This window comes from Suricata suricatta, chromosome 15, assembly GCF_006229205.1.
Source record: "Suricata suricatta isolate VVHF042 chromosome 15, meerkat_22Aug2017_6uvM2_HiC, whole genome shotgun sequence".
In the NCBI taxonomy this organism is placed as follows: Eukaryota; Metazoa; Chordata; class Mammalia; order Carnivora; family Herpestidae; genus Suricata; species Suricata suricatta.
The window spans coordinates 51,367,286-51,382,635 of NC_043714.1; positions in this window are offsets into that span (position 1 = coordinate 51,367,286).

The following is a 15,350-nucleotide window of genomic DNA, read 5'->3' on the forward strand; positions in this document are numbered from 1 at the left end:
CACCAGTCAGAGTGGATAAAATGAACAAATCAAGAGACTATAGATGCTGGCGAGGGTGTGGAGAGATGGGCACCCTCCTACACTGTTGGTGGGAATATAAACTGGTGCAGCTGCTCTGAAAAACAGTGTGGAGGTTCTTCAAAAACCTATCCATAGAACTCCCTTATGACCCAGCAATAGCACTGCTAGGGATTTACCCAAGGGAGACAGAAGTGCTGATGCATAGGAGCACATGTACCCCAATGTTCATAGCAGCAATGTCAATAATAGCTAAAACATGGAAAGAGCCTAAAGGTCCATCACCTGATGAGTGGATCAAGAAGATGTGGTATATATACACAATGGAGTACTATATGGCAATGAGAAAGGATGAAGTATGGCCTTTTGTAGGAAAGTGGATGGATCTTGAGGATGTCATGCTAAGCAAAATAAGTCAGGCAGAGAAGGACAAATACCATATGTTTGCACTCATAGGTCTAACAGGAAAACAGGAGAAACCTAATGGAGGACCAGGGGGGGGGGGAGAGGGAAAGAGAGTTGGGGAGAGAGAGGGATGCAAAACTTGAGAGACTATTGAATGCTGAAAATGAACTGAGGGTTGAAGGGGAAGGGGGAGGGGGGAAAGGGGTGGTGGTGATGGAGGAAGGCACTTGTGGGGAAGAGCACTGGGTGTTGTATGGAAACCAATTTGACAATAAACTATTAAAAAAATAATAAATAAATAAAAATTAAAAATGTTTATTTATTTTTGAGAGACAGAGAGACAGAGAGACAAAGCTTGAGCAGGGGAGAGGCAGAGGGAAGGGGAGACACAGAATCTGAAGGAGGCTCCAGGCTCTGAGCTGTCAGCACAGAGCCCAACCAGAGGCTAGAGCTCATGAACTGTGAGATCATGACCTGGGCCAAAGTTGGACACTTTATTGACTAAGCCACCCAGGTGCCCCCAGTACCATGATATTTTGAAAGAGAGAGAAAGAGAGAGAAAGAGAGAGTTTTACATAACCTTTATGACAGTATATTACAACCGTTCTATTTTGTTAGTTATTGTTAATCTCTGACCGTGCCCAATTTATACATTAAATTTTATCATAAATGTGTAGGTATGGGAGAAAACATAATATTCATAGGGTTTGGTGCTATCTGTGATCTTGGAATACATCCCCCACAGATAAGGAGAGGACTACTGTATCTTTTGATCACAGAGGCTCCTGGTTGTGGTGGGCTTGGGATACTAGAGGACGCAGTATCCTTTTGGTAGTTGGCTTTGGCAACAAAGCTCTCAGTGAATCCTGAGAGCTCAACCTAAAGTCTGTTCCTCAGTCAGTTTGTACTTTGTAATATTGTTCTTTTTTTTTAAATTTATTTTTGAGAGACAAAGAGAGCAGGGGAGGGTCAGAGAGAGAGGGAGACACAGAATCTGAAGCAGGCTCCAGGCTCTGACTTGTCAGCCTGACGTGGGGCTCGAACCCATGAACCATGAGATCATGACCTGAGCTGAAGCCAGATGCTTAACCGACTGAGCCACACAGGTGCCTCCTTGTAATATTGTTAAAAGTAGCTATGATGGATTCTTTTTCTTGAAGTAGACCTTGCATGATAAATATTATTTGCGCTAGTTTGGGTAGATACAGAATTCTAAACTTGAAATCATCTTTGTTTACATTTCTAGTGTTTCTGTCACCAATTTTGAAGCCATCTTTAGTCCCTGATCCAATGTATGTGACGTTTTCTCCTCCTGTGGAAGCTTTGTCCCTAGTGTTCTGAAAATTCAACATGTGCCATAGTTTGTGATATGCTGTGAACTTGGTGGGTCCTTTCTGTGGAAACTCATTTCCTTATTTGCTGGAAAAATCTCTGAATGGCTTTGATGATTGTTTCCTTTCCCAAGTTTCCTTTGTTCCTTTATTTTGGAACTGCTACTCTGGGTTATTGGACATTTTGGACTGGCTCTGTAGTTTTAGCTTCTCTCTTATTTTCCATCCTTTATACTTTTTTTTTTTTTAATAGGAGCTTTCCTGAATTTTACCTTTTAACTGATGTAATTAGATTTAAAAGAATTTTACTATTATTGATTTCTATTTCAAGAGCATTCCTAAAAGTTAAAAATAGAACTACCTTTCTATCCAACAATTTTACTCCTAGATATTTGCACAAAGGACACAAAATGATACTTCAAAGGGACACATGCACCCCAATGATTATAGCAGCATTATTACCATTGCCAAATTATGGAAAGAGCCCAAATGTCCATTGACTGATGAATGGATCAAGAAGTGGTAGTATATATTATCAGAATATTATTCAGCCATAAAAAGAATGAAATCTTGCCATTTGCAATGATGTGGATGGAGCTAGAGTGTACTATGCTAAGTGATATAAGTCAGTTAGAGAAAGACAAATACCATGTGATTTCAATTACATGTGGAATTTAAGACACAAAACATGAACACGGGGAGAAAAAAGAGAGGTGAACCATAAAACAGGCTATTAACTACAGAGCACACACAGGGTTGTTGAAGGGGAAGTGGGTTAAATGGGTGATGGGTATTAAGGAAAGCACTTGTGATGAGCACTGGGTGTTATATGTAAGTGATGAATCACTAAATTCTACTCCTGAAACCAATATTACACTATATGTTAACTGGAATTTAAATAAAAATTTAAATACGTTAACTTAAATTAAAATAACTTAATTAACTTAAATCAGTTAAAAATAATTAAATAAACTTTAAAACTTTAAAAAGAAAGAGCAATCCTTTTAAGTTATCTATTGTTCCATTTTGATAATATCTTGTTATAATTTTATTATAGTTTAGTTTTTTAAAAAAGCTACGTGCATACTGTCTCTTCATTGTCTGTTTCTTTTTCTTAATTGCTTCCTTCACGCCTTCCCCTGCTCCCCGCTTTTTGATTTGGCCTTTTAGTAGAGGCTTTCCTGAAGTGCCTGATAATCTTTATTTGTTGCTCATCAATAACTGTGAGGAGCTGAAAGGCTGGTTGGAAACTCCAAGAGTATGATTAGGGTTGTCCACTGTGAACTTTACTACAGGATGCTCCGGCACAAGCTGCCTATTACACTCTTGAAATACTGGAGACTCAAATGGGTCAGTGTCCTGGTATCTGGTATACATTCTGAAGTAGACGGGCTCAAGAAGAGTGTCACCGCCCTGAGGGACACCCTGCATTCTCTAACACACAGGCTCTCTTTTACCGTTGCAAACAGTAAAACTGATTTTTTTTGCCACTGAAAGGAAGAGGACCTGGAGATTTGACTATTTCTTAAGAAGACTTTCAATTAATCCTCTTCTTCTCATGCCAACTTCCAGAAAGGCTGGAGGCTGCCAATTCCAGAGCACGTTGATTATCTTGCATGGTAAATTGGCATGCTTCTTGGATCTCCTCATTGACATTTACGATTTTAGTTACTCAAATGCACTTACTTTTCAAATTCCTAAAGATTGTTGCTATTTTGACCCTCCTATCTGTAGATTTGTTTTTTACAACAACTCCCTTTTCGTAGGAATTTGGGAAAGAGAAAGAAAGATGTATGTCCTCAATACTGTGTGATCAATTTGATTTAATTTATATTGATGTCATTCTTGAGATAATACATCATTTCAGAGATGAATGCAAATGAATATACATATATGTATGTGTATGGATGCATTTGTATATTATGTATAGTATATTGAGTGATAAGTGTGATTTTGATGGCAAGGAAACACAGAAAAAGGAGGTAGTTTGGAGAGAAGTGTTTGTGATGCTGATATGAAGTGAAAATTAGAGAACAAAAAGAAATGTATCTACTTCCTACTTTAGCTACTGTCTTTTGGGGACTTATTCACTTTTGGAAGAAGGTTTAATTTTTTTTTAATTGTCACAATGGTGCACTTTGGTAAATTAGTCCCTTTAAGTGTTAAGTACTGGACCTATAAATTTTTTACTGGAATAATTTACCAAATCATTCTCAAGTGATTTTGAAATTTAATGTAGCTTCTTAGAAATGTAGCTAGAGAACAATACTACTACAAAGAAGCTGCATTTATGCAGATAAAGTGGGGAAATAATAATTATCCATTTAGGTCTGGTCATCAAAGTATTTTCATTTAAACATATGAACACGAGTCTCGTGGATCTAGGGAAAACGTAGAATTAGGTAAGACAAGCAATGCAGCGATAGTGGGGAAAATACTACATTTTTAAAATCCATTTGTGTATTTAGCAAATATACACAGATACACTAGGCATGAGAGATGTAGCAGTGAACTATATTCTCAAAGAACTTACTTTCTAAAAGGTCATGGCAAACAACAAGCACGGACTTGGATAGGAAGTACAGAAGTGAAGAAGGTGCATCAAAGGTAGCCAGGCAAGACCTCTTTTTACTTAGAAGTCTAAAAGAGACCTGAGAGAGAGCCCTGCAGACGTGTGTGTGGAGGATTCTGGGAAAAAGACCCTTGGGTTTGTAAGCCAACTGCAACTAGTTCCAGAAAAACTAAACAACCAACCAACCAACCAACAAAAAACCTCATACCTACTCAAAACTAGGAACTTCAAAGATTAGGTGTGACATAGAGAAAGTTGATTGATGTCATCAGACCTCTCTGCCACCCCTCAAACTTGCTCTGTTCTTTCTATGCTGTTTTCCTTTTTGGGCAGGCCACCTCCACATTGAAATAGGATGGTCACTGGCAGGTCAATGTGTAGACTGTCGTCACTAGTTGTAGTGATCCTGGAGAAGAGAAGATAACCCTCCTCGGACCTGAATTTATGTCAATAGCTCAAAAAGGTTTTGGTTGGTCTTGCTTGGGTGCTGTGTCTATCACTGGACCAGTCATGTTCTTTGCATTATAATGTACTCTGATTTGCCAGTCTGGGTCATACAAGTACTCCTGTCATGTAGAAAGATGGTGGGGAAAATCATATGATTGACAGCCAACATTGCTTAGAGTTGGTAAAGGAGTGATTCTTAAAAGTTCTCCAAAGTAAGAGAGAAGGCTTTAAAAAAATCTCACACATAATCACATTTAAATATGGAAACTTTGAAAGGGAATTATTGAGGGGATAAGATTTATTTTTATCTTATACATCCTTTTAAAAATTTGTCTTCTAGCAGGATAATTAAAATAGGACTAAGTGTATTACCTTCTTAGGAAGTGACTTCAGTCTAAGGGGCTATGCTAGGAAAGGATTACCCTCAAAAAATTAATATAATGAAAGACTACAAGGACCTGGTTCTGGTCTTAATTTCAAAGGAGTTAGGCGAAGAAGTGATTAGGAGATTTTTACCATGTGAAGCTTACCTTACTTAAGATTTGTGACAGAGGCCCTAGGAAGAAATTGGAAGGTACTTGGCTGGAACATCGTGTCTATCAGGATAGATTATGCTGCAATATAAAAAGCCCAATCATGATTGGCTGAAACTAGGAAGATTTCTTTCTCAAATTATGTGTCTTCACAGACAGTGGGTGGGCTCTGCCCCTAGCGTCACTTAGAGACCCAGGCTGACCACATAGCTACCACCCTGAAATTTCCCAATCACCATAGCAGAAATTAAGATAGCTCTAAAATGCTTCACAAATATAATTATGTGCTCCAACCTGAGAGGGACATGCGTCACTTTTGCTTATAATTCAATGGCCAGAAATAGTTAAGTGACCTCATCCTTCCTCAAAGGGACCAGGAGGCACAATCCTTCTATGTGACTGGAAGAAGATTGCAAAGATTCCAGGAAACATCATGAATGGCTAACACAAATATTTATGGTTCTTATTCATTGGAAACCATGCCAGGGGATTATAGGACAGAGGCATAGTTTCAGCAGAAAGAAAGAAAGAAAGAATAATAAGAAGAGGAAAATTTGACATTTGTATGGTCACTGGGCTAGAACAAAAATTTGTGAAAAAGCCTAAAAGCATCATATTAAGCAAGGTACATGAATGTCAATGTTAATGCTTAAAAATATTTAAAAAACATTTTTAGAAATTATTAAAATTGAATATTAGAAATTACTTGTGCTAGTATAAATTTGCAAATGGTATGATTTGGAGAGGCTTCAACTATACAAACAATTATGATAACGAGCTCCTGAATTCTGCACTGGATCTTTTGTCCACTATCAAAAAATAAATAAAATATAATTTAGAATAAAATACTCTTCGAATAGTCTTACACTAAATAAATTATCGGTTAAATGGCAATCACTTTTTTACTTTCACTTGCTTGTAAATTAAAATGGATGAGCTGAAACAATGTCATTTATAAGGTAAGAGATTTCGTCGTTTTCTTTTTGTGACATCTCCTATTTTCCACTGGCATTCATTCTTATCACTTTAAATCACTAGGGTGCCATTGACTTCAGTAGGATTACAAACACGTGAGTGGCAGGCAATTTGCTCTCCGGTGTGTGCTTTGTGGGAACATGGGACAGAGCACATCTCAGGGAACGCCTTTTATTGCTGAGCACACAGATCCAGGGCCCCTTTCGAGCCCACTTCTGCAAAATCCACTGGTTTAGTATGCTGAGCGCTCACTGCAGATGTGGAATAAAGAAAGAGTGGACAGGGGTAGATTATCAGGGGGATCCAGCATTAGATCTGGGTGCTTGGGGGTTCACAATTGTGTTTTTATTGTCTGTATGATCACTCAAGTAATTCAGTATAAAGCATGTGTTGTACATGTGTATGTTAACTAAAATCCTCTATTGGAAGGATAATTAACTAGCATTTGAAGAATCCTAAACAAAATCAATCTTTTCAAGTTCATGATTTGGCACTTCTAACACACAGGCTGCTCCTTCTCAGTGTGCTTTGCTGATATTCCTCTTCCTGCCCTCTAAACTTAGAATGCTCCAGGGTTCTGTACTTGGATCTCCTATTCTCTCTCTCTGAGGTAATCTTATTCAAGCCCATGGCTTAAAAATACCATCCGCATTGCTGCCCTATGGTCTCTACCCATCTCAAGGTGTGTATTTAAATGATGTCACTGTCTATGTGTTAGCTCCACCTGGCTATCAAATAAGTACTTAAAAATTAACATATCTAAAATAAGATTTCAATTTCTTTCTCCATCCTTCAAAATGAAGAAGGCTATCCCATTCTTATGAAGCCCATCCTCCAACTGTTGAATCTCTCTGATTCTCTCTTTTTCCTCATACTGTCCAATCGGGTCTATCAGTAGATCTGCTATTTACTGGTTTTGGTTTTTCCACTGAAATTGATGTTGGGACATTGCATCTCCATTAGTGCCAACCTTGTCGAAGCCACCAGCATGTCTTACCTGACGTCCTGCAATAGGTCTCCTCCAGCAAGAGTTCCCTGATTACACTCGGTGCGGTGCCCTGGTGTCTATACTTCACCCTTACAGCAGTCAGAGTGATAATGTAACTCCTCTGCTCAGAACTAACCTATTTGTAATATACCATGAGTCCTGCCTGCATATATTTTATGTAAATGATAAAAACGGCCACATACAAAATAGCATTACATGATTTACAAGGAACAATATACCTAACACATCATCGTTTGGAAAGGTTGTGACTGAGAAGTGTGAAGGAAGGAGAGAGTGAAAAAAGAATGGGGACTTACGTGGACCCACCAGGAAGATGTTACATGCCTGAAGAAATATATTAATTCAACTTTTTTGAACCGGAGATTCTTCAAAAGAAAAAAATTAATCCATAAAAAAGGTTTTATATGTTTTTGAGTATATGTCTGTGACATATAATATTTTACTTGAAAGTATTACACCCAAACAGGCACTTATGAGCTTTGCAATTACCATTTTGTTTAATCTTTTGGAATTGAATTGTTCTCCCTCAAACCAGAAATCTGGTGGAATGAACTGGAGAGTAGTATGCATTTGCAACTCTTTTGCCACTATTACAGCTTTTGGAATCTCAAATCTTAAATCTATGCCAGATTTGGATGTTCATCTCTTTTCCATTCAGGCTTGCTTAAATATGAAAACATGCTAAAGGTCAGCATGAACTTTCAATAAATGAGAATAAATAGTAGAATATTTCATTGAAAAATAAAATTAATTACATTTGAAAGCTTGCTGCTTTACAGGATTCCTTTGAAGGAATTATAGGCACAGGGTGAAACATTGACTATTACTATGTGTAAGTCCTGTCTCAGTTAATTCAAGTGACAAAAAGACAAAATTGTGTTCGAGTACCGTGTATGCAGCTAATATAATGAGCTAAATTCTTAAATTTTGCAATACAAATGGGTGAACATTTTACCTTATATATTTAGGGCAGGAAAAGGTACATTTTAGGCATTTTAAAAATTGCTAAATATTATCGTCACAAAATATTATTAAGAAATCCAGTCCATTTTGTTTCTAAGTAAATGTGAATGGAGCCATTGGCTTCAAAGGGACATTAAATCTCTTTTTCTATCAGCAATTTGGTATCTATTAAAGAGATGTTTCTGTGTTTATAGGCACTCCTAAGCCTCACACCTTCTTAGTGGAACTTTAAAAAATAAAAGTTCAAGAGTTGAAGGAGACTGCTTATGCTGTTACATTTTTAAAAGAGGGGTTTGATTCATGTAGGTTGTCTCTTAGCTTGCTAGATGTGGCTTAACTTAAGATGCACCTGATCTGTGAGAATCTTGTGCTTCATTGTGAGACAATGTATGAATATTCAAAAGAGAAAATAACTTCTGGGGAGAAAAGAGTACCTGTCATTTATTGAATACCTAGTACATGGTGGCTCTGGTATTAGGTACTTTATAGACAGAGCCTTCACTTTTAACATCACTTAACATTTATACTTATATCACTATTCTACAGAAGAAGGATTGGTAGCTCAGAGAGTTTTAGTGTATTTCTCAACTTCAAACAGAAAAAGTAAGGTGAAGGTTGAACTCAGGTCTCTTTGGTGTCACAGCGTATTACTAAACCATTCATATTGGCATATCTGGACATTCTAATTTGCCTCTGTTAGATACATACAATTTTACTTTTTGCATAAAAGTATTCGTGGAATGACAGTGAAGCTCTGAGACAAAGATCATTATCGGGGATGCCAGATTCTTAAATAAAAGTAAAGAATTTATCATTTGAATATTTTATCAGTATTATATATAAATATCCAGGTATTTAAAATACTTTTTATAATAGCATTGGGCAAAACATGAATAATAGACTGAATTTAGGATTTATATCCAGCTATATTTTATCATGTTTTATAGCCTAAAATATACATTAATAAATAATTTACTTGGATGTTAACTAAACTTGTTGTGTTAATCATTTCACAATATACACACATATCAAGTCATTATGTTGTACACCTTAAATTCATATCATGTTGCATGTCAATTATATCTCAATAAGACTAGAAAAAAATAGCTTTGACTTTCACAACAGAGACTTTAAATGTCTTCTTGTTCTGGACATTGGTTGAACAGCAGGTTGCTTACATTAATTTATTTTCTGTCCTGAGCACTTGGGACCTGAAGTGTGAGCCAGAGTCCAGTGTTTTAATTTTTTCTATTGTGTTTTGAATGACACAGGAAAGAACGCTGTGCAGTCCAAGGTTAAGACTGAGATTCGTGGGAGAATGCTCACGCGGTAGCTGACAGATACTACCGCCCAGGTAACAACACTGGCTTGGGCATTACGAGGACTGTTGCTGCAGTCACTTGCTGTTTCAGTCTTGGCTCATGATGAACTAACTGTATATGAGACATTACTCATTAGTAGAGTGACAGGGTAGACACAGCACAAGTGATTTTTCACATATGTAAAATGTAAAATATTTAACAATAAAGTGCAGAGTCTTATCACAATCATAACAGATGATATAAGTATTTTGCTAGCATATTTGCTCTTGAAATTTTAAATATATGAGGTAGCATTTCTTTCTTTTTTAAATTTTTTTAATGTTTTATTTATTTTTGATACAGAGAGAGACAGAGCATGAGAAGGGGAGGGGCAGAGAGAGAAGGAGACACAGAACCGGAAGCAGGCTCCAGGCTCTGAGCTAGCTGTCAGCACAGAGCCTGATGCGGGGCTCGAACCCACGAACGTGAGATCTGACCTGGGCCGAAGTCAGAGGCTTAACCGACTGAGCCACCCAGGCGCCCCAAGGTAGCATTTCTTAACATAGTAAGTATATTTTTACAGTCTTTTAAGAATCAGGCCCACAAAGATGACCCTTTCTCCTTGAAATTCTGATCAAGTCAAAATTCTGATATGACCTACCACAGAAAAAGAGATAAAAACAGCTAAGAAAGAAATAAAAGATTACTTGGATGTGATATGAAATTCTATGAAAATGAGCAAAACCTTGAAGGAGTAATATATTAAAGTAGTTGCTATACTGTCTGAGGACCATGTGCATCTGATTCTCCTGGAGTTGTTGGAAGAGTATGAGTCAAGATGTAGGCGTTCGCCCCACTTCAGAACCACTGAGTCAAGATCTCTGAGGGGGTGACAGGAATCTGCATTTTCACAAGCCTTGTATATGACCCTTATGGTCTCTAATGTTTGACTGTCAATGCATTTGGCTTTGAATGTAATCCATCTCAGTTCCATGCATTTCATATTTTAATTGCACACTTTCAGAAAATACAGCGAGAGAAGAAAGTTGTTTTATAAATATGAAGAAAAAGATCACTCACTATCTTCTATAACTCAATTGCCAAACTGCATTTTGATTGTAATGAGATTGAAGTTTGGATCCTGCCGGGGCTTTCATTCTTTAAAAAAAAAGAATGAGCACCTTTAGTTTACCTTCTATGAACCATTTTAATTTGATCTTGAGGAAGATGATTGCTTTATTGGTAAGTAAACAGAATTAGAATAACATCCTGGCTCTCTAACACTGATATATTATGCATATATGTATTTCCTATAGAAAGAGAATGGCTTTGGAGGCAGACAAAGGATTCAGAATTCCTCTTAGAGTCTTAGTTTTTTCTCCTGTAAAATAGAACAATTAATACCAGGTTGAGGGCTTTGTAAATGTTAACTGAAATGGCATATGTAAAACTCCTAGCCCAGTGCCAACACACAGCAGACATTCTGTAATGATAGCTTCTCTTATCCTATTATCCTTTGTGTTCAATAATGACATCATTGAAATAGCCTTATCCGCAGAGGGCAGTTTTTTCCATCTACACAATGCACACAGGTGGACCTTCTTGGATTTGTAGCTATAGTGACCGCCTGCGGATGCAGCTGCTATTTGCATCAGTTATGGGCTTTCAATATTCCATAGATATTTAGTCAAACCTGTGTATCCCATGCCAGCTTGATGCCTTTCCCCCACACTGATTTCCCCATAATCCTATTACATTTCTCATTAGCATATTGTCTGAAATTATACATCAGAGCTGTATCAACCTTAGTCTCTTTTCTGCTGGAATCATCCATACTATTAAAACATTGTTTATCTAATTCTATTTCTTCCTATTAATTATTTTAAAATGTTACATCTGGGATTTCAGTTTTATTGATTTTTACTTTGCTCAATTATTATTTGATTGATTTGTAGGTGAATGTAATAGCAAAACTTTGAAATGATATGTTCATAGTGTGTTAATGTCTCATACTCAATATGTATAAAGTAAAATATGTATACAGTATGTATACAGTAAAATCTTACTCATCAGAAATCAACATGTACTTTATGTATGTCATCTTAAGTCATAGATAAGGATCAAGAGGTTGTGCATCTGCCCTTTTTAGTTCACTGTTCTTAGTGGGCAGAGGTTCAGTCAATAAGGGGTAGAGCCATCCAATATTTTCAACAACGAAAAAATGAAACAAAAATGATTTTCAAATTTATCTTTGGTCAGTGAAAGAGTATGTAAAACTACACCGAAGTATCTTCAATCATCTTTCATACCCCCCCTCTGTAATTTCATTAACAATTAAAAAAACTTTTTTTAAGTTTTTATTTATTTATTTTTGAGAGAGAGAAAGAGAAAGCAGGGGAAGGGCAGAGAGAAAAGGATAGAGAGAAAATCCCAAGCAAGCTCCATGTTACCAGAACAGAGCCAGACATGGGGCTCGAACTCACAAACCCTGAGATCATGATCTGAACCAAAACCAAGAGTCAGATACAACCAACTGAGCCACCCAGGCACCTCTAAAATTAGCACACTATGAATATATCATTTCTAAGTTTTGCTATTACATTCATCTACAAATCAATCAAATAATAATTGTAGCAAGGTAAAGATCAAGAAAATATATATGAGAATGCTTGAGTGAACTAGGGGCAGAGAGAGACAGAGAATCTCAGGAGATGCAGAGGGAGGGAGAGAGAGAGAGTGCCGAGCAGAGAGTGTGGAGACCAAGCTGACCTGATGCGGGGCTTGAACTCACAACCTGTGAGATCATGACCTGAGCTGAAGTCGGATGCTTAACTGACCAAGACACCCAGGTGTCCAATTTTATTAACAATTTTAAGAAAATTTTCAATAATAGATTGAAAATCTAGTTATACATAGTGTAAGATATACTTCATACAAAATATCAATCTTTAGTATTTATCTGTTACTATTATTCTGAAAGATTCCAGGATTAATTCATAATAAATCAATTCTCAGATGAAAGAAACAATTCCAGTGTTTAATAAAAGCTGAAGTGATCCTGACTCAGAAATTGTCCTAACAATCACAGCATTTCTGAAATGTTTTAATTAGATGTTGGTGTGTATAAATCCATTTAAAGTAAGTTCATGCAATTGTTATTTTTATTCTCTTAGGAGATACGAAGAGTTTTAATTGGAGCGCCAATTTTCTACATCCTTAGCTTCCTTAGAATTGTAGCTTTGTTGTTAAAATGTGTCTCATTGATAAAAGACTCTTTCGAGTTCATAGGGGAAAAAAAAACCTGTCTTATTCTGTTTGGAAACATTAACAGATATTTTCCAATTTAAAGAAATTGACTTTTTGAGTCTAACTCAGGCAAAATATAAGAATTTAAAAGTAGAATCCAATTATCTTTCACTTGTACGCTTTGAAGAAGAGCTATTAAACTGGAAAATTTTTGCGCTTTTTCAGAAGGCTTAAGTTTTATGTTGACAATAAGTACAAAATAAAAATAACTTCAAAATGGAAACTTTGACAGATTATTCATGTTTTCTTCACGACTGAGGTTTCACATACACACAGAACCAGGCTTGGTTCCTGACCTCACGATTTATAATATCTTAATTTTAATATCGTATTTTTTTTTCTTACGAAGTATAATTGCATCAACACAAAATTCTGCCACTAGGTGGCTCCCCATAGCTTTTTAAAACAGTCTTCTATGAAAATCTGTTTTAGGATCATTTCTTTCTTCTTATTTCATCTCATGTATTTTTGCCTTTGTATCACAGCCTGTGTAACTTAGTCGCAAACCATCAGCTGTATGAAATTAGAACCTATGTGCAATGTGCTGCCAATTCCTTTGTCTGGTCAATAAAACAATGAAAGGTGACAGACGACAATTCAATCGGACTATGATTATTGGCTGGATGCCGTTGTTCAATGCCTGGATCCTTAGCAAGATTATTTCCAACTTTATTTTTTTACTTCAGAATTCCATTTGAGCACCAAGTCCTATTTTATGTAGTGAGAAAATCCTAAGAAAGAAAGACAAATCCATGGAAAGAATGATGGGTTTCTTTTTAAGTCCCTGAGGAATTCCTGATCTGAGAGGAAGGGTATGATCTAGTGAAAATATCCTAGACAAAGAGTTGGGGCTCTTGAAGTCCAGTTTCGGTTTTGACAAGTGGTTAATCCAACTGTCCCCTCTAAATCTCAGTTTCTTCATCCACAATAATCATGGGGTGGGACTAAGTGATGTTCGAAATCTCTTCTAGTTTTAGTATTTAAAAATGTGTGATATAGTCAAAGGGATTCCTTAAATGAAAGTGTTCGTGTATGTAGATCTTTTACTTTCTTAGATTATACACACCTGAGGGAATGTCATAGTTTCTCGAGTCCCAGTGCCTGGCCTAGAAGAACTGCAATCTATACATTTAAAGGAATAAAATAAGTGCCTAGGAGAACTTGGCAATGGAGATCACAAGGCAACATTGGCTCTCCAAAGTCCTACTCCATCTTATTCTCTTTTTTGACTGGACCTCCAGTTTCTATTTTTAGAGTTACAGTTTTCCAATGATGAAGGCAATTCACTTCATACTGCCTTTGATCTTTCTGGAAAGGAAGTGAAACTTTCTAGGCTTTTTCTATTAACACTAATTTGTTATTTAGATGAATATAGTTGTTGTAGATGCTTTAGAAGGCAAAACCCACCTGCAATAGACTTAAAAGTCCTAGAGAACTGCAGTGACAAACTGAATAGAGGGCACTGCTTACATTGGTCGGCTCTGAAGCTGTTGGGCTCAGCATGAAGGAGAGGGTTTAGAAACAAGGTTCTGGGTGAAAGTGAGATGTTGAGAGAGGCGTGAAGTGGATGGAGAAATGAAAGGATGCTTTTTGAATTTTATTTATTTATTTTTATTTTCGAGAGAGATAGAGTGTACGAGTGAGGGAAAGGAAATCTTAAGAAGGCTCCATGCTCAAACAGAACCTGATGCAGAGCTTGATCCCAGGACTCTGGGATCATGACCTGAGACAAAATCAAAAGTCAGATGCTCAACCGAATGAGCCACCCAGGCACCGCTGCTTAATGAAGATTAGTAGAACAGTCAAACAGGGCATAAATAAATGTAAAATACTTAGAAAAATTATTAAAATATCACTTATGTGAAGAATATAAGAATCTTGACAGTAGACATTTGGGGCTAAATTGAACCAAATATCTCACTCTAAAACAGTCTGAAAAGTACTTCTTGATAAGGGCAAAATAATAAGTAAGAGTCTTCAAACTCATAACATGAAAAGAGAACAATGTACCTTTCAAAATAGAACTATCTTGGGGTGCCTGGGTGGCTCAGTCAATTAAGCATCTGACTCTTGGTTTTAGCTCAGGTCATGATCTGATGGTTCGTGAATTTGAGCCCCATGTTGGGCTATGAGCTGACCGTGCAGAGCCTGCTTGGGATTCTCTCTCTCACTCTGCCCCTCTGCTGCTTGTGCTCTGTCTCTCTCAAAATAAATAAACAAAGTTAAAATAAAATAAAATAAAATTCTTTTAAAATAGAATTGTCTTTAATGAAATGTTTAGAGGTGCAGTAGGCATGACTTTCAGTAGATAATGAAAGAAAATGCAAAATGCTTACTGATTCATAATGTGGTTTCATCTTAGCTTGGGCAAACCATGCAGTATTTAATACATAGTAGCAGAATATTTACTATTGAAGCTTGAAAAGATGTGAGTTCTTTGTGTGCAATCTTTCATTTATGCATGTGAGAGGGTTTTCTTTATTTTTTTTT